The sequence below is a fragment of the Macrobrachium nipponense genome, chromosome 15 (genome assembly GCF_015104395.2).
Source record: "Macrobrachium nipponense isolate FS-2020 chromosome 15, ASM1510439v2, whole genome shotgun sequence".
NCBI lineage: Eukaryota > Metazoa > Arthropoda > Malacostraca > Decapoda > Palaemonidae > Macrobrachium > Macrobrachium nipponense.
The window spans coordinates 40,843,654-40,857,109 of record NC_087208.1 but is presented as its reverse complement, the minus strand read 5'-3'; the positions used below and the strand labels follow the sequence as shown (position 1 = coordinate 40,857,109).

At 39.4% G+C, this 13,456-nt stretch overlaps 1 pseudogene; it reads left to right on the top strand.

The window, feature by feature from the left end:
• LOC135227169 (heat shock cognate 71 kDa protein-like) overlaps nt 1–12,194 on the top strand; it is a 33,645-nt pseudogene extending 21,451 nt beyond the window's left edge.
• Nucleotides 12,195–13,456: the final 1,262 nt, after the last annotated feature.

Sequence of the window (13,456 nt, the reverse complement as noted above, 5' to 3'; positions counted from 1 at the left end):
GGAAGATATCTATAAGAATAGATCTAAATATCCGACTATTTGCCCGCCTTGACAGAGATCTCGTATTAGAAGTCTTCATCAAGGGTCATAGCATACTTGAAGGAAAAGTTCCTTCTTTCTGCAGGAGCCGGTCTTCGAGATTATTCCAACAGAAAAACCAGAAGCTAGATATCTGCAGAATAGATCTAGATATCGACTATTTGTCCGCTTTGACAGAGATCTTCTATTAGAAGTCTCATCAAGGGTCATAGCATACTTGAAGGAAAAGTTCCTTCTTTCTGCCAGAGCCGGTCTTAGATATTCCAACAGAATTACCAGAAGGAGGATACTGCAAGAATAGATCCAGATACCCGACTATTTGCCCGCTTTGACAGAGATCTTCATTAGAAGTCTTCATCAAGGGTCATAGCATACTTGTTGGAAAAGTTCCTTCTCTCTGCAGAGCCGGTCTTCTAGATTATTCCAACAAGAATTACCAGAAGGAAGATCTGCAAGAATAGATCTAGATATCGACTATTTGTCCGCTTTGACAGAGATCTTCTATTAGAAGTCTTCATCAAGGTTCATAGCATACTCGAAGGAAAAAAGCTCCTTCTTTCTGCAGAGCCGGTCTTCTAGATTATTAAACAACAGAATACCAGAAGGAAGATATCTGTAAAAGAATAGATCTAAAATATCCGACTATTTGCCCGCTTTGACAGAGATCTTCTATTTAGAATTCTTTATCAAGGGTCATAGCATACTTTGAAGGAAAAGTTCCTTCTTTCTGCAAGCCGGTCTTCTAGATATTCCCACAGAATTACAGAAGGAAGATATCTGTAAGAATAGATCTAGATGTCCGACTATTTGTCCGCTTTGACAGAGATCTTCTATTAGAAGTCTTCATCAAGGGACATAGCATACGTGAAGGAAAAGTTCCTTCTTTCTGCAGAGCTGGTCTTCTAGATTATTCCAACAGTATTACCAGAAGAAAGATATCTTTAAGAATAGATCTAAATATCTGACTATTTGCCCACTTTGACAGAGCTCTTCTATTAGAAGTCTTCATCAAGGGACATAGAATACTTGAAGGAAAAGTTCCTTCTTTCTGCAGAGCCTGTCTTCTAGATTATTCTAACAGAATCACCTTGTGGTATCCCTCTGGTATCCTTCTTGAGGCCTTCTGGTGTCTCTCTCGGCCTGAGAGGTGATCCGGTGGCTCTTGCTGGGTAAGAGTTCCTCTGCCAGACCAGGTGGTTGGGAAGATCCCTGACCATTGGCTCTCATCCTGAGAGCTGGTCCTCCTGCCTCCAAATTACTGTTGGCTCTCTTTCTGAGAGCTTGTCCTCCTGCCTCCAAATTACTGTTGACTCTCATTTGAGAGATGGTCCTCCTGCCTCCGAATTACTTCTGGCTCTCATCTGAGAGTTGTTCCTCCTGCCTCTGAATTACTGTTGGCTCTCTTTCTGAGAGCTTCTCCTTCTGCCTCCGAATTACTGTTTGCTCTCATCCTGAAAGCTGGTCCTCCTGCCTCCGAATTACTCTCATCTGAGAGCTGGTCCTCCTGCCCATCTTTTAGATTATTCCAACAGAATTACCAGAAGGGAGATATCTGTAAGAATAGATCTAGATATCCGACTATTTGCCCACTTTGACAGAGCTCTTCTATTAGAAGTCTTCATCAAGGGACATAGCATACTCGAAGGAAAAGTTCCTTCTTTCTGCAGAGCCGGTATTCTAGATTATTCCAACAGAATTACCAGAAGGAGGATATCTGTAAGAATAGATCTAAATATCCGACTATTTGCCCGCTTTGACAGAGATCGTCTATTAGAAGTCTTCATCAAGGGTCATAGCATACTCGAAGGAAAAGTTCCTTCTTTCTGCAGAGCCGGTATTCTAGATTATTCCAACAGAATTACCAGAAGGAAGATATCTGTAAGAATAGATCTAGATATCCGACTATTTGCTCGCTTTGACAGAGATCTTCTATTAGAAGTCTTTATCAAAGGTCATAGCATACTCGAAGGAAAAGTTCCTTCTTTCTGCAGAGCCGGTCTTCTAGATTATTCCAACAGAATTACCAGAAGGAAGATATCTGTAAGAATAGATCCAGATATCCGACTATTTGTCCGCTTTGACAGAGATCTTCTATTAGAAGTCTTCATCAAGGGACATAGCATACTTGAAGGAAAAGTTCCTTCTTTCTGCAGAGCCGGTCTTCTAGATTATTCCAACAGAATTACCAGAAGGAAGATATCTGTAAGAATAGATCTAGATATCCGACTATTTGCCCGCTTTGACAGAAATCTTCTATCAAAAGTCTTCATCAAGGGACATAGCATACTCGAAGGAAAATTTCTTCTTTCTGCAGAGACGGTCTTCTAGATTATTTCCACAGAATTACCAGAAGGAAGATATCTGTAAGAATAGATCTAAATATCCGACTATTTGCCCGCTTTGACAGAGATCTTCTATTTGAAGTCTTCATCAAGGGTCATAGCATACTCGAAGGAAAAGTTCCTTCTTTCTGCAGAGCCTGTCTTCTAGATTATTCTAACAGAATCACCTTCTGGTATCCCTCTGGTATCCTTCTGGAGGACTTCTGGTGTCTCTCTCGGCCTGAGAGGTGATCCGTTGGCTTCTTGCTGGAAGGGTAAGAGTTTCTATGCCAGACCAGGTGGTTGGGAAGATCCCTGGCCATTGGCTCTCATCCTGAGAGCTGGTCCTCCTGCCTCCGAATTACTGTTGGCTCTCTTTCTGAGAGCTTGTCCTCCTGCCTCCAAATTACTGTTGACTCTCATTTGAGAGATGGTCCTCCTGCCTACTAATTACTTCTGGCTCTCATCTGAGAGTTGTTCCTCCTGCCTCCGAATTACTGTTGGCTCTCTTTCTGAGAGCTCCTCCTGCCTCCGAATTACTGTTTGCTCTCATCCTGAGAGCTGGTCCTCCTGCCTCCGAATTACTCTCATCTGAGAGCTGGTCCTCCTGCCCCTCTTCTAGATTATTCCAACAGAATTACCAGAAGGGAGATATCTGTAAGAATAGATCTAGATATCCGACTATTTACCCGCTTTGACAGAGATCTTCTATTAGAAGTCTTCATCAAGGGACATAGCATACTCGAAGGAAAAGTTCCTTCTTTCTGCAGAGCCGGTATTCTAGATTATTCCAACAGAATTACCAGAAGGAGGATATCTGCAAGAATAGATCTAGATATCCGACTATTTGCCCGCTTTGACAGAGATCTTCTATTAGAAGTCTTCATCAAGGGTCATAGCATACTCGAAGGAAAAGTTCCTTCTTTCTGCAGAGCCGGTCTTCTAGATTATTCCAACAGAATTACCAGAAGGAAGATATCTGTAAGAATAGATCTAGATATCCGACTATTTGCCCGCTTTGACAGAGATCTCCTATTAGAAGTTTCATCAAGGGACATAGCATACTCGAAGGAAAACGTTCCTTCTTTTCTGCAGAGCCGTCTTCTAGATTATTCCAACAGAATCATCTTCTGGTGTCCCTCTAGTATCTTTCTGGAGGCCTTCTGGTGTCTGTCTCGGCCTGAGAGGTCATCCGTTGGCTCTAGTTGGGTAAGAGTTCCTCTGCCAGACCAGGTGGTGGGGAAGATCCCTGGCCAAAAGCTCTCATCCTGAGAGCTGGTCCTCCTGCCTCCAAATTACTGTTGGCTTCTCTTTCTGAGAGCTTGTCCTCCTGCCTCCAAATTACTGTTGACTCCTTATTTGAGAGATGGTCCTCCTGCATACTAATTACTTGGCTCTCCTCTGAGAAGTTGTTCTCTGCCTCCGAATTACTGTTGGCTCTCTTTCTGAGAGTTCCTAAACCTGCCTTGCTCGAATTACTGTTTGCTCTCATCCTGAGAGCTGGTCCTCCTGCCTCCGAATTACTCTCATCTGAGAGCTGGTCCTCCTGCCCATCTTTTAGATTATTCCAACAGAATTACCAGAAGGGAGATATCTGTAAGAATAGATCTAGATATCCGACTATTTGCCCGCTTTGACAGAGGTATTCTATTAGAAGTCTTCATCAAGGGACATAGCATACTTGAAGGAAAAGTTCCTTCTTTGCTTTGCCCAGAGCCGGTATTCTAGATTATTCCAACAGAATTACCAGAAGGAGGATATCTGCAAGAATAGATCTATATATCCGACTATTTGCCCGCTTTGACAGAGATCTTCTATTAGAAGTCTTCGTCAAGGGAAACCTAGCATACTTGAAGGAAAAGTTTCTTCTTCTGCAGAGCCGGTCTTCTAGATTATTCCAACAGAATTACCAGAAGGAAGATATCTGTAAGAATAGATCTAGATATCCGACTATTTGCTCGCTTTGACAGAGATCTTCTATTAGAAGTCTTCATCAAGGGACATAGCATACTTGAAGGAAAAGTTCCTTCTTTCTGCAGAGCCGGTCTTCTAGATTATTCCAACAGAATTACCAGAAGGAAGATATCTGTAAGAAATAGATCTAGATATCCGACTATTTGCCCCCGCTTTGGACAGAGATCTTCTATTAGAAGTCTTCATCAAGGGACATAGCATACTTAAAGGAAAAGTTCCTTCTTTCTGCAGAGCCGGTCTTCTAGATTATTCCAACAGAATTACCAGAAGGAAGATATCTGTAAGAATAGATCTAGATATCCGACTATTTGCCCGCTTTGACAGAGATCTTGCTATTAGAAGTCTTCATCAAGGGACATAGCATACTTGAAGGAAAGTTCCTTCTTTCTGCAGAGCCGGTCTTCTAGATTATTCCAACAGAATTACCAGAAGGAAGATATCTGTAAGAATAGATCTAGATATCCGACTATTTGCCCGCTTTGACAGAGATCTCTCTTAGAAGTCTTCATCAAGGACATAGCATACTTGAAGGAAAAGTTCCTTCTTTCTGCAGAGCCGGTCTTTTAGATTATTCCAACAGAATTACCAGAAGGAAGATATCTGTAAGAATAGATCTAGATATCCGACTATTTGCCCGCTTTGACAGAGATCTTCTATTAGAAGTCTTCATCAAGGGTCATAGCATACTCGAAGGAAAAGTTCCTTCTTTCTGCAGAGCCGGTCTTCTAGATTATTCTAACAGAATCACCTTCTGGTATCCCTCTGGTATCCTTCTGGAGGCCTTCTGGTGTCTCTCCTCGGCTGAGAGGTGATCCGTGCTCTTGCTGGGTAAGAGTTCCTCTGCCAGACCAGGTGGTTGGGAAGATCCCTGGCATTGGCTCTCATCCTGAGAGCTGGTCCTCTGCCTCCGAATTACGTTGGCTCTCTCGAGAGCTTGTCCTCCTGCCTCCAAATTACTGTTGACTCTATTTGAGAGATGGTCCTCCTGCCTCGAATTACCTCTGGTCTCATCTGAGAGCTGTTCCTCCTGCCTCCGAATTACTCTCATCTGAGTGCTGGTCTTCTTGGCTCCTAGGAACTGTTGACGACTCTAACCAGTGAGAATTCTTCCGTTTAATGAGATAGGGGGATATCACCAGCCACTGACTCTCGCCGGGAGAGTTCTTCCACCTGCCCACCAAACTACCATTGAAGACACTACGACCTGAGTAGTTCAGGCATCACCACCTTTTCCGAATTTTCTCTTTATGTACACGTTTCTCATCACCCGCCTTATCTTTTTTTGGGGAAGATTGGGAAGAGAGTGATTATCGGACAAGGTAAGGGGCCATACACTAGCCAGGCCCTAAGTAGCCAGAGCCTAAGTAAGAGATGTCTCTTTTCCATCATCGGTACGTCGTGCCACATCCTCTTCTTTACCTTCTATCTCTCTCCAGAAATTTTTCCAGCTTTTTCTGCGTCCTCGGATATAGCCAGAAAGTTAGGCGGACGTGGTGCGTTGATATTTCTCCACTGATTCCGACGATGAGTTCTTGAACTTCTCCACAGCGTTGAGCTCGTTCTCTCAGATTCCGGGAACAGACCATATCTCCAGATTGTAGCCCAGTCCGAGTCCGAGTCTGGACCATAACTGTAGTCTTTATCCCACGAGTCCCAGTCTAGAATAGAACTCGAGGATTTCATAACCCTGCGAAAGCGGCTGGCCCAATCCCTCAAGTCCTCATTTTCCTTTCTTCCTCCATTTCCCTCTTTGTCTTTTCTCCCTCCTTCCTCTTTCTTCTTCTCATTGAGGACCACCTTCTGGAGTTGCTCGTGGTTCTCTTTTAGTCTTTCGTGGTCCTCTCTTAGTCTCCTCATTTCTCGCAACAAATCTGTGTATTCACTTCCTTTCCCGCGTATTTTTGTACAGGCCTCCTGGGCTATGATCTTCGACCGGAGAGACTGATTCTCGCGTTTCTCCAGCCGAAGAGCTTCTTCCAATTCCTCGATTTTTAGCTCCATCCAGGACAACTCGACTATGAGTTCATCTTTTTCGAAGCCCAGGTCGTCGTTCCTAGCTTTTAGAGCTTCTATTTCAAGGGCTTGATCTCTGTTTTGTTTCATCAGAGCCTCTAGTTGAAGGGCCTGATCTATATTTTGTTGGAACAAGACCTGATGCCACTCCCTCAGCAGACGGTTTTTGAGTCTCGCAATCCAATCCGTTGTCGTCGGATAGTCCTCGCTTTGGAAGGAGCCTTCTTTTTTCACAAATTTCTATTTCCTCCTTCCCGAATTGGAAAATCTGCGAGAGGGTATTATCGCCTTTCTTCTGCTGCGCCTGTCCACAGAGTTCTTCCTTTACCTCCCTCTTGTTCTTCGGCTTCCTGGCGATTTCATTTACTTCCATGCGTTCTTTAGGACAGTTTCCGTCCATTGCCAAGTTTATATTTTTCGTGGCAAATGATCCACGTCCAACTTCTTGGACTCCATCGTTAAGAGAAATAAACAATAGTCCTCCAAAGAGGACTAAGGCCAATAAGGCGGACAAATAAACCTAGTCCAAATGCTTGGACTCCACCGCTAAGATATATAAACACTAGTCCTGCGAAGAGGAACGAGTCCAGTTAAAATTTCACAAAAAAACATTTTTGACATCGTAAAGTTCAACATTTTTGCTGATTACTCTCACCTACTTGCCAGTGTTGCCTTAGAAACAGAAAAAGCCCAGTGATTCTGAGAAGGGAAGAGGGGATTTGGGGATGAGGATTTTTCTGTCTTCGAATCCAATTGCTTCGGGAATCTTCTTGGGAAGTCAGTAAGGACCGGAAAGGGATTCGGACTCCGCCGGAGAGAGTTGATATTTCAGACACACGCACGCACATACGTGTACGTGACTGGTAAAATGTTCAGTTACAACAGAATTCCATCTAATAAAAGGAGCCCATAAAAACGCCAAAATAAAGTGCTTACTTTCTATATATAGGCGTTTTATACGGGCTCCATTTATCAATATATATATACTATATATATATATATATATATATATATTATATATATATATATATATGTATTTATTTATATTTATTTAAAAGCAATATACCACAGGAAATGATAGGTCAGAAATCGAAGCGCTTTCGTCTTTACTAAGACATGACAGTGTCTTAGTAAAGACGAAAGCGCTTCAATTTCTGCGTATCATTTTCCTGTGGTATTTGCTTACATATCTGTGTATATATATATATATATATATATATATATATATCTATATATATATATATATATATATATATATATATATATATATATATATATATATATATAAACGGAAAATGAAACGCTCGCTCAGGACGAATTACTATCTAATTGAATATTCATTCTTTAATGTTTTGGATATTCGCATTAGTGGTGCAAATGATCAGGTCTGCTGCTACTTTGATGTCTGTCTCTTCCCGCCGCTCTTGGTGACCCTTTTGCCATATTTAGAGCATCAGATTTTTCTTTTCTTCTTCTTCCTTCTCTTCTTCTTCTTCCGACCCTAATCCCTAGTCGGGGTCGTCGATATTTTCAATGAGTCATTATTATTATTATTATTATTATTATTATATTATTATTATTATTATTATTATTAGTATTATTATTATTATTATTATTATTATATTATTCAGAAGACGAACCCTATTCATATAGAACAAGCCCAGCAAAGAGACCGCTGACTTCAAATTCAAGCTTCCAAATATTATTATTATTATTATTATTATTATTATTATTATGATTATTATTATTATTATTATTATTATTATTATATTCATAAGACCAACCGTATTCATATGGAACAAGCCCGCCAAAGGAGCCACTGACTCGAAATTGAAGCTTCCAAAGAATATAATGGCATCCAGTTATTAGAAAAATGATTAAAAACAAATGAATTATCAATAAATAAATAAATAAATAAATGAAAATAAATAAATCCATAAACAGTAACACCATTTTTCACTCTGACCCAATTCCAACCAAAATTCTTATATAAGAATTCAGGCTTAAGACGGCCTCGGACGCGAAACGCTACCTAACGCCCCTTTCTCGCCCAGGCCCGAAGGCAAGAAAGAAACGAGGAGATCCTTTGGTCAATCGAAGGACTTGATGTTACTTCCTCTCTCTCCTCTCTCTCTCTCTCTCTTAATGCTTCTGATATGGCCGATTTTCCTCCCATTTAGATAAAAAAAAAATTCTACTCGATTTTTCACTCATAATTTATCTTAACCTTAAATAAAGACTACTGAGGCTAGAGGGCTGCAATTTGTTCTGTTTGATGATCGGAGGGTGAATGATCGACATACGAATTTGCAGCCCTCTAGCCTCAGTTGGATTTTGTGATGTGAGGGCGGACAGATGAGTTGTCATCTCCATAGCTTTCTTTGACAGAAAACCAAAATCAATCATTTTCACCTCGAACTTAGGTAAACTACTCGTGACTCGAGGCGAATATCTATTATTGAAATTTTAGTTAAAAATAATGATTTTATATCTATTATTTAAATTTTAGTTAAAAATAATGATATTTCCAAAGACTAAAAAATATACTTACTTGTTGAAGTTTGAAGTTTGGCCCTACACATCAGCACACACAGGTAAGTAATGTAGACACATGGAGAGAGAGAGAGAGAGAGAGAGAGAGAGCAGCTCTGGACTAGTAAAGTGTACTACGTCTGACCATCTAATCTGCCTTTGATCTTCAAAATTGAGTGAAAAAAAAAAATAATAAATAAACAAAAAATAATAAATAAAATTGCAATCCACACGAGAAGATCGGTCAGGGACAAGAATGTTTTTATTTCAGCTTCCTTTGACCTTTGACCTATGATATATGAGTGACCTCATTTTGACCTTGGAAAGGAGGTCACGATGGTAAGGCAACTAACTTATTTTCCACCTTTGATAAGCAAGCAATCGATATCTGAGCGACCTCATTCTCTCCTTTGATAGCAGGCTATACGATAATGGAATGACCTCATTTTGTCTTCTGGAAGGAGGTCATGACAATGGAGTGACCTGATTTTGCCCCCTTGATAGAACCATATGATATTTCCAGTGACCTGATTTTGCCTTTGACACCAGCCTATATGAGTGACTTGATTTTGTCCTTTGATAGCCCCCTATGATATCTGAACGACCTCATTTTCTCCTTTGATAGCTGCCTATGAAATTTCAGTGACCTAATTCCGCCTTTGATACCAGCCTATAATAGGATGACATGATTTTGTCCCTTCGATAGCGATCAGCAGCCTCTGATAATGGGACATGCCCACTTTACCTTCATGGTGGTAGTACCAATGGAGACAAAAGACCCAATTTGACTTTATTTAAACCCTCATCTCTTGCAGATCTGAAAACTCTATTCTACCTGACAACCTATGTAGTATACAGCTGACACCTTAATACATTAGTTAAGAGTGTTAATACTAAACATTTTAAGGCCTATCAATCATACATACAGAATCTGAAACTAAATAACATTAGATATGTCATACATAAAAAAAAACTTCTCGTGTATGAATAAATTTCACGCATGCTGAGGCCTACCAATCATACATACAGTATCTGTAAGCAAATAATAATAAATTTGTCATATATAAACAACAAACAACAACAACAACAGAAATCTTCGAATACATCTCTCTCGTGAATTCATACATTTTCATCTTTTTAAAGCTTATCCATCGTACGTAATAATAATGATAATAATAATGACAATCAAAAGCCACAGTAGTGTTAAAATATATTATTGTACAATGGTAAAAAATACAAGGAGAGACTTTCGGATACTGCTCCGTATCCCTATTCAGTCCTACTGACGGTCAAACAATGGAGGGAGCGTTACAACAATGAAAAAAAAAAAAAAAAAAAACAGAAAAAAGTATAACAACTGGTTCAAGGCGGATGGATCTAAGTGTTGGTCAGGTAATCCCCGTTCGGTTGTTTCTGTTGGCGAGACGGCTGGAACGGGGAAGTGGTCGTTCAAGTGATTCCAGCTGAGCAGACACTCCATCGGTGCCATGACTTGAAGCTGTAGTAACCTCAGTCATCTGGGATAAAAGAGAAGTGGGAGCAACATCAGGGGTCTCACAATCACCAGACATATGAGTCCTAAATTCGTTGACAAAGTGGTCAATTATTAAAGAATTGGTAAAACTATCTTCATCAGTGAAGGTTTTGTTCCCTTCAAAAGCACACCCCTTTCTAATAGCAGCTCCTTCCACTAGGCGACGAACACCAACATCCCCACTCTTAAAAATGACAGAGGCACCATTCCAATTGATGTTTGTGTCCTGGAACGAATGAATGTGAAACAAGGGCATTTATTCATTGCATGGAGTTCATAGGCCCTACGATGTTCAGAAAGTCTCACATCCAAACCCCGCCCACTTTCTCCAAAGTATTTCTGAGGTCAATTGGCACAGGGAATTTGATAAACCCCACCGGGTGTTTTCCTAATACCATTGTTGTTATTATTGCACACTAACACTAACCGATTTCTGATTAGTATTTTTAAAATTTTGAAAGCAATTTGAATTTCTTTTTGCTTACTATTTGCAAGATAGCAGGTATTTTCCAGTTTCGGATTGTAAGCTATGGATAAATACTTCTTATTTTTGACCACATTAGGATTACCTGCTGCACTCATACCGTAATATATTCGTTTTGCTTTAGAGACAGCTCTTTCTATAATGTGAGTGGGATATTTCAGACCCTTAAAAACATTGAAGATATGCTGAAGCTCAAGTTCTAAAAGTTCGATATCACAAATACGAAGGGCTCTAAGACAAAAGTTGACAATAATATCGCTTTTACCCTCAACGAATGAAAGGGAATAGAAATGAATGTACCCCTCAGCATTAGTACTTTTACGAAACACCGAAAATTTAAATTTGTTACTTACGGTTTTATCTCTAAAATAACCAAACATCCAAAAATGCAAGCTTATTATCTTCCTCCAGTTCAACAGTGAATTTAATTGAGGGTACAATGCTATTGGCACGGTCACTAGCTGTTGTAGCTGTGCGTCGTCTCCTTTGAAAGAATAAAAATATCATCAACAAATCTGACCCAGACCAGTGGCTTAATGTGTGGATCACAATGTCTAAAAAATACTCTTCTCCACGAAACTCCCTGCACAGATTGGACAAGATGGGCGATAATTTTGAACCCATAGACACACCAAACAGTTGCTTATAACAAATATTGTTAAAGTAAAAATGATTAGTAGATACGCACAATCTAACTAATGCCAAAAAAGGTTCTAATGGAATGGGGATGTGTAACTGTTCTTCTAAAATCTTTGCCCTAAGGTTATCTAAAACATATTCCAAAGGAACATTGGTGAATAAAGCTGTGACGTCTAAAAACTAACCATTCTGCAGTCAGTGTCAAAATTGTTCCTTATTCTATCAATAAAATCGTAGGAATGGATCAAATGTGAGTCTGAAATTTTTCCCACAAAACCACCTAAAATCAAAGTTAGCTATTCTGCCAAATTGTCCTTGAGGGAATTGCAAGTCGCCACAATGGGCCTTACTGGACCAGATGAGGAAGCTGGAAGCAAGTTGGAAGCCCCTCGCTGCCAAGATTTACGGAGGAGGGACAACAGGTCAAGGGTCAAGGTCATCCTGCGGTTCCAGTAATAACTCAACCCGATCAGGTCGAGGACCAGTAATTGAAGAGGTCGACTAATGTCTATAGAAACGAAATTCATAGTGTTTTTGTATCGAGTTTTATAAGAAAATCGTCTTAATGGGATCTACCTTCAATATATTGACCCTTTTTCTCAGGTACCTGTTAAAATGTATTTATAATCTAGTCATTTTTATACCATATTTTTCTAATAAAACTTATGAAAATTATACCAATTTCTTTCATTGAATCCTAAGTTAATATTTTGACGATGGCGTGAAATAGAAAACTAAACAAAATAATTGAAATAGTAAACATATATAATTACATATCAATAATTTTGTGTAGAAGATAATAAAGAAAAATAAATATCAGATCAATAAAAATGTTATCCACCAAGAATGAGTAATTACTGAAATTGCCGGATTCCTGATTGAAAAATAAGTGACAACTAATGTGAGGCTTTGAATGTGAAATAAGGTTGTGTAAGCTGATAAATTTGATAAATTGTAAACGTGAGAAACAATGGAAATGTATTTAAAATTGTATATTTCTTAAACCAGTTGTAGGTCTACGAAATGTAAGAAACTCTCTGGTCTAAGATGACATTTTTCATGTGAAAATGTAAGAGATTTTTATTTTAAATGAAATGCAGATGAGTCTTGATTTACTGGATAACATCTGAAGAGAAACAGACTGATTCTAACAAAGATAAAAAAAGAAGTCCACAAAGATTAGTCGAAATGGAAGATAGAGTAATAGGCCTATAATCAAAGTCATACACTCTGCTTATAATGGCCATATACTTTACTCTTGGGCGAAACTTAATAGATTGAGACTTAGGAAACACCAGACTATGATAGAATCAGCGTTTAAATTATTTGGATAAAAGAACGGAAATGAAATATATCTTGTACCAATCTTGTACTAGCTGCAAACCAACTCCCCCCCACTTTCGTTCCTTTTACTGCACCTCTCTGTCTCTTCCATCTTGCCATCCACCCCCTCTCCTATAGCAATAATTTCTTAGTGGAAAACAGAAATAAGTTAATATTATTTCAACATATTGTATGCAACATTAATCCCTAGTGACGTTTACTCTGAAAAGAATATGATGTAAAAGGTACTGAAAAAGAAACGAAAAATGGATGGAAAAACAGGCACAAGAGAGAGAGAGAGAGAGAGAGAGAGAGAGAGGAGCAGGAGAAGCGAGAGAGAGAGAGAGAGAGAATAATCTCGTTCACCATCTAAGTCTAGCTCCTAGGGACCTAGACAGATGCAGTGTGCTCTCATTTACAACACTGGTGCAACAGTGTAATAATTTCTTTATGTAACTGTATTTAAAAAGTCTTAAAACACTAAATGATTACTAATTGGGTTAATAATTCAATGGTGAAAGTGAAACTTAATAAAAGGATTAATTTTACAAACTACTGCATATTCCACTCATTCTGCTGATCGACATCTTTAGCAAA